The sequence below is a fragment of the Myotis lucifugus genome, unplaced genomic scaffold (genome assembly GCF_000147115.1).
Source record: "Myotis lucifugus unplaced genomic scaffold, Myoluc2.0 scaffold_671, whole genome shotgun sequence".
Lineage (NCBI taxonomy): Eukaryota > Metazoa > Chordata > Mammalia > Chiroptera > Vespertilionidae > Myotis > Myotis lucifugus.
Genome location: NW_005871719.1, coordinates 70,305 through 76,690, shown reverse-complemented (window position 1 = coordinate 76,690; position 6,386 = coordinate 70,305). Strand labels below are relative to the sequence as shown.

Here is a 6,386-nt window from a genome sequence, read left to right as displayed (position 1 = left end):
GGAGGAGGAGGAGGAGGAGGAGGAAAAAAAAGTGTTTCAAGCCTATCGGAGAACTGCCCTGGCCAGTTTACTCAGTTGGTTGCAGTGTGGTCGGGTACACTGAAAGGCACATAACCAGGTTGCAGGTTTGATACCTGGTCAGGGTGTGGATGGGAGGCAGCTGATCAATGTCTGTCTGTCTGTCTCTCTCTCTCTCCCCCTCCTCTATCTCCCTCTCTCTCTTCTTCCCTCTAAGATTAATAATGGAAAAGTGACTGTTTTACACCCTCAAGTTCCTTGGGAACAACAAACTCATGCCAGCTGCACACACTTGTCTCTTCTCCTCTCCTCTCTCCCCCTCTCCCATCATTTTTTCACTCCCGTCCTTAACTACGCCCCCCCCTTCATCTCACCGAGAGCCCAAGGGCACATTTTACAAGATAGCAATTCAAAGTCCCCTAGTTCTCTGTCTTTTCCTCTATACCCATCCCAAGTCATAGGTTGTTCTGGGCCCTTCCTACCCACTCAACCCACAGGAACATTGAACTCCTAGTTCACATCTGGGTCCAACAGTTCTCAAGCCCTCTCCATTTTCTCATTTCTCTACATTCCTATCATCATGATGCCCAAGCTACTCCTGTAGGAGCTCAAAAGGCATAAAGCAAAGAGGTATTTTAATATGAGATTGCCGGAGTCCATTCATTGTCTTCACTAGCTGAGTTTAGACAGAGACCCCCAAAAGCTAGTAACCTTTGAAGTCCTAGCAAAGGTCAGAACTGTGCACCACCCAGTTAATCTAGGAACCACCCAGTTAATTTAGGTAATAATAGTTGAAGCATCATCCCCACCTTAGTTCCCTTAATTCCTTAGATACTTATGTAGATCCTTGTTGATTATTGTTGATCAGATACTCTGCCTATTCCTGGAAATCATCTACTGATGAGCTAATCAGATACTTTGTCTATTCCTGGAAATTGTCTGCTGATCTGTGTGTCATTGAAATCTCCTTACCTAAGGCTACTCCAAGCTCAATAAAAGATTGGAGCAGCCTGAGCATGGGTGGAAGTCCCTCTCCTTGAGTTGGACTTGCCCGCCTGGTCCTCCAATATTTCAAAATTATCTCGTGTCATTTTTCTCTCATTTGCTGTGCGGCTCCTCTTTCAGATACCGAACCCTACTCCACGCGGGACGTGGAAGGAAACACACTTGACATGAGATGATTTTGCCGCTTGGGCAGGGCAGACTGGTTGCAGTCCCTCCCAACCACACTCACATTCCATAGGTGCTGCGTTTCCTGTCTCGGGGAGCACGTGCTCAGATCACAAGAAGGAATAAAGCCTTTCAAAGCATGTTCACAGACCTGGTCCAACAGGACTATGACCTTTAGCACAGGTAGGTCAGTGTTTCTCCACCTGCTTTTTATTTTTTTGCCCTCCCCACCCCCACCCCAGGAGTCCTTTAAAACATCCCCCCCCCAACCAGTACTTCTCCCCATGAAATTTTAATACTATAGATAATCGGCTTATATACTATGGCCCCATTGTAATATCTAAGATGTTTTTACCCCCCAGCCACCCATTTGAGTAAAAAGCAATTTCAAAAAGTAGCATGTAGAGCACAAGGTATTTATGCCCACAAATTATTTATGCCTACTCAGAAGTGACACACTTACGATCAATGTTCTCAACCTCAAAGTTGAGTGTGTTGAGAAAAAATTAGGTAGAACCACCAGTGCCCCTATTAATGCTGACTTTAGGACAATGCAATCGTGCCCGATACTATATTTTACCCCCCATATTCCATAATAAGCACCGAGGAAACCCCATGCTTTGCAACCAACCACTGTGCAAGGCTTGCCACAACCACCTGCTGACAAAACCAAGTTTAAAACAAAAGAAAAGATGAATCAGTTACTCACCAAAGATCCACCCACAGAGATTCTAAAATAAAAATTTAGCACGCACAATGGGAGGGGGGAGAGGACATATGTAATACTTTCAACAATGAAGATTTTAAAAAAATTAACACACACAAACTCCTCCTTCAAAAGGAACCTGCAAAACAGCTACGTTATTTTCCATTGTCTACTCCACAATTCCAACCGTTAAGTTCTCTTTTTCCTTTGGGCATAAAAAGAAGGTACTTAGTCTACCAAGCTTTGTAGCCCTACTATTTTTTTAGTTTTGTCTATGACCTCTGTTTCTCCAGTTTGCCTACAGCCACCATGAGGGGTTCAAAGGCCACAGAAAGGCAGGAAGAGGGTGTCGAAGGGACTGGGTCGGCACTCCTTCCCACCTGTCCTACCTTAGAGCCACAAGGCCTTTGGTCTTTGTCCCTCCTGTGCTGAACTGGAGCCATGACAGCGATTTCGGATGTTCTCCACTTCTCCTCCCGAGGTCCAGACTTGCCCACTAGAGATTCAGAGCTGTACTACTCGTCTTTCTTTCCGCCTAGCCTGTCCGGAACAAAAACTCCACCCTCATTTGGCCACAGGGTCTTATCCCCCAAAGTAAATCTTTTATCTTGGGGGTGGGGCAAAAAGGCGGGGACACAAGTTACTAAAGGGAGTAGCCACTTCTCATTAATCAAAAATTCCATCAACTGAAGATTGGTTCCAATTGTATGGAAAACATGGCTGACCGAAGAGGAAGACCTCTCTACAACAGGGCTCCTTGTCTCTGGACGTCTTCCCCTGGAATTATGAAACAGTACATAGTATGCCCAGTCAAAAATCCTTCAGACCACAAATCTGCCTCAAGCTATCGCTCTATCAAATTGCCTCCTTATTCAGGTATCTTAAGTGGCTACTCCCAAGGGTGTGAGTTATTGGTTACCAAAGTCAATCATTCCTTGAATACCACCGATTTAACCTGCTCTGGTGGAGACCCTCCAGATTTTCAGCTGAATCTCTATGCCCTTCACAGGCCCTAGAACTTCATGATCACAGGACATCATCCCTCACCCTGACTGCAGGTGTGTTCCTGAGCCTATTCCTTCAAGGAGTCTAAAAGGAAAGCCACTGCCTTTTCATGAACTATCCTACCCATGCTTGAACTTAATAACCCGACTCAGGTGTTCAGTATATCATTGTATACCGTAATTGTTTCATAATATTTTTAAGAACGTGGGCTTTACTGGAATCAGACAAATTTGGCTACTTGCCCAGATCCATATTTTACCAACCATGTGGCCTACAGCAAGTCCTTGCTCTATGAAATCTCTTTGAGTCGGTTTCCTTAAGATAAATCAGAATTGGTAATAGCACTTACTGATCAGGTTTTACTGCGAGGCTTATATGAAATCATGTATTTGCATATACTGCTGGATCTTAATGTTTACAAAAGAACTGTAAGGTAAAAATAAATGTTAGGTAGATCTTTTCAACCTGTCCTTCAACATATAACAAAATCCTAGTAATTCCAGGCTCAAATCCACAATTAAGAATATTATTAGTTATTGTTTATGTATTGAGCATTAACTACCTGCCACACATCATTATGACCACTTTATATGAATTATCTCTTTTGCTTTCCCTCCTGAGATTAGTAGCATTAATATCTCCATTTTTTTTATAAGAAAGTTTCTGATAAGGTTTTAGAAAGGTTAATCCATGTCAAATCAATACTTTCCGAGCCAGGATTCAAACCAGAGGTCTAACAATACCATAATGCTTAACTCTAATTTCAGCAACAAATAAGTATTAACATTGTAAGTCAATTAGTTATTAATACTTAATAATGTTTACTGAACAACGATTACCATAGATGCTTAGAACTTAAAAGAACAACAACCCCTCCCCCCCCCAAAAAAAAGAAAGAACAACTTCCCATGGTAGTTTATTTTCTCAGATTGTCAGAATTATTGTCTTTGTGAACCCAATGGCCTACTTTTATTCATCTGCTTGTGATTTGTAGCAGCATAGTATGGATATTCAAAAAATCTTCACCTCATTCCAAATTCAATATATGCGCACTGAGTTCACACAAAGTTATTAAGAAAAGTAGGGAAAATGTGGACATACGTCCCTGTCCATTTTCTCTCCAAATGTTCCTTGGACAATAACATTATTTCTGGATATCCCTGATATGTTTTACCTTTTTCCTAACCCTTTTCCTAAAAAATTTCAGTTTCATATAATTAGGAGACTAAGATTCAATGAAAATGTATTGGTATTAAATAATACCCCAATATGAATTGCCACATTTTAATAAAAGAAAAAACCTAGAAAAACAAATTGAAGATGGTCCTATTCAATCAGAAAGAGTCAGGAACCAAATATATTAGTTTTGTGGGGGTTTTTTTAATGACACTTATAAATACTAAAGCTTTCAGATTTGTCCTATGACTAATTCTATTATCAACTCTTCTTGCCTAGAATGCTCTGTCATCATGATCAAAGATAATATTCAAGGAATTTGCCTCATCTAACTCCATCCAGAGGTCACAGATAATTAGTTCATTCATGATCCTACATGATACCACTAAAAATTGCGAGTTCCAGTTCCTTCCATATTGTCCATGTGGCCTTGGGTCTCCAATTTTTCCCCTTGAAGAAAAAAAATAACGACTCTTTTTGTCTAGGCTGTCTAAACACATAAGCTCTGAGAATACTGAGTATTTCTTCAGCGCTTAGCTGGTGATATGCACAGAAGTATTTACATATTCCTAACTAAAACAGAGCATTCTAGAGATACAAAACCCGTAAATCTTTCCCTGGTAGCTCCTTCCCCAAAGGCTAAATACTTGCCTTCAACGGACACCTATCTGCTGATGACGCCCACAGTAAGACAAGATCTGTCTCCTACACTTCAAACTCTGTCATCCACCAACTGGACATCTTCACTAGGCAATTACAACTCAGCCACGTCTAAAAATTAACTAGTTACTACTTCCCCAAATCTGCTTTAACCTCAAAACCTAATAACTCATAAATCTTCTGAGGAGCCTTGTGCATTCAAGAACCAAATTCAACCTCCAACTGTTACAGAATAGTAAGAAGCTAAGAAAATTCCAGGACTAGCAGAATAGGGAAACTCAAAATAAGGCCATTTGCAGCCACTTAGTAAATCCTATCTTCCCTAAACCAAGAGCACTTAAGAATAAATGGTTTGCAGTGCTCCCCAAACAGAGTTAAATAGCTTAAATCACCCTTCTCAGGGAGACTGATAACAGAAATCCAGCTACTGTCCACACCCAAGGACAGACAAATTCAGAGAATAATCTCTTTTTGGTACAACAGCATAAAGCAGATGAATATTCTATTGATTCCCCCTCCAACAAGACCTTCCCTAAGTACCAAGACTTAAATAAAAAATCTTTGTTGAAATATGCTATTGAGTAATGTTTTGACTCTTAAAATTCTAGTGATGTGAACACATTGTAAGGTATAAAAATGTCCAGAGTGCTTGCTTAGGCAGCATGTATACTAAAATTGGAATGATACAGATAAGATTAGCATGGTCCCTGCGCAAGGATGACATGCAAATTCATGAAGCGTTCCATTTAAAAATGTCCAGAAGTGCAGAAAAACAGATATGGAACTCTGATAACCTCGAATTGCTGAATTTATTAACCTGAAATCACTTGTCTCTCAATTTCTTATGTCAGAAAATGCATTGTTTATTGTTTAAGCAAGTTTTAGTTGTAGTCAGGAGCATCCTGAGTATAAACACAGAGCAAAAGGGGTAGAAACTAATAATTTTATTCCCCCTGTAATGTCTTTGTCCTTTTTTGAACAAAAGTTTATTTATTTCAGAAAGAGGAAGAGAGAGAGAAAGAGACAGAAACATTGATGATGAGAGACACAACAAAATGAAAAGGAAGCCCAATGAATGGAAGGACATATTTGGCAATGATATATCTGACAAAGGGTTAATATCCAAAATATGTAAGGAACTCATACAACTTAACAAATGGAAGACAAACAATCCAATTAAAAAATGGGCAAAGGACTTGAATAGACACTTCTCCAAAGCAGAAATACAGATGGCCAAGAGACATATGAAAAAAATGCTCTAAGTCACTAACCATCAGAGAGATGCAAATTAAAACAACGAGGTATCGCCTCACACCTGTCAGAATGGCTACCATCAACAAATCAACAAATGTCAAGTGCTGGCGAGGATGTGGAGAAAAGGGAACCCTAGTTCACTGCTGGTGGGAATGCAGACTGGTGCAGCCATTATGTAAAACAGTATGGAGTTTCCTCAAAAAATTAAATATGGAACTGCCATTTGACCCCGTGATCCCACTTCTAAGAAACCCAAAGCACCAATCAGAAAGAATGTATGCACCCCTATGTTCACCCCTATGTTCAATGCAGCACAATTTACAATAGCTAAGATCTGGAGACAGCCCAAATTCCTATCAGCAGATGAGTGAATAAAAAAGCCATGGTGCATTATACC

The 6,386-nt window shown here is 40.4% G+C and overlaps 1 non-coding gene across 1 annotated transcript; it reads left to right on the top strand.

Moving 5' to 3' along the window:
• The first annotated feature begins 5,380 nt into the window (after positions 1–5,380).
• LOC111823773 lies at positions 5,381–5,487 on the top strand. The gene has a single exon (XR_002826864.1). It is a non-coding gene; the product is annotated as a U6 spliceosomal RNA (small nuclear RNA).
• Positions 5,488–6,386: the final 899 nt, after the last annotated feature.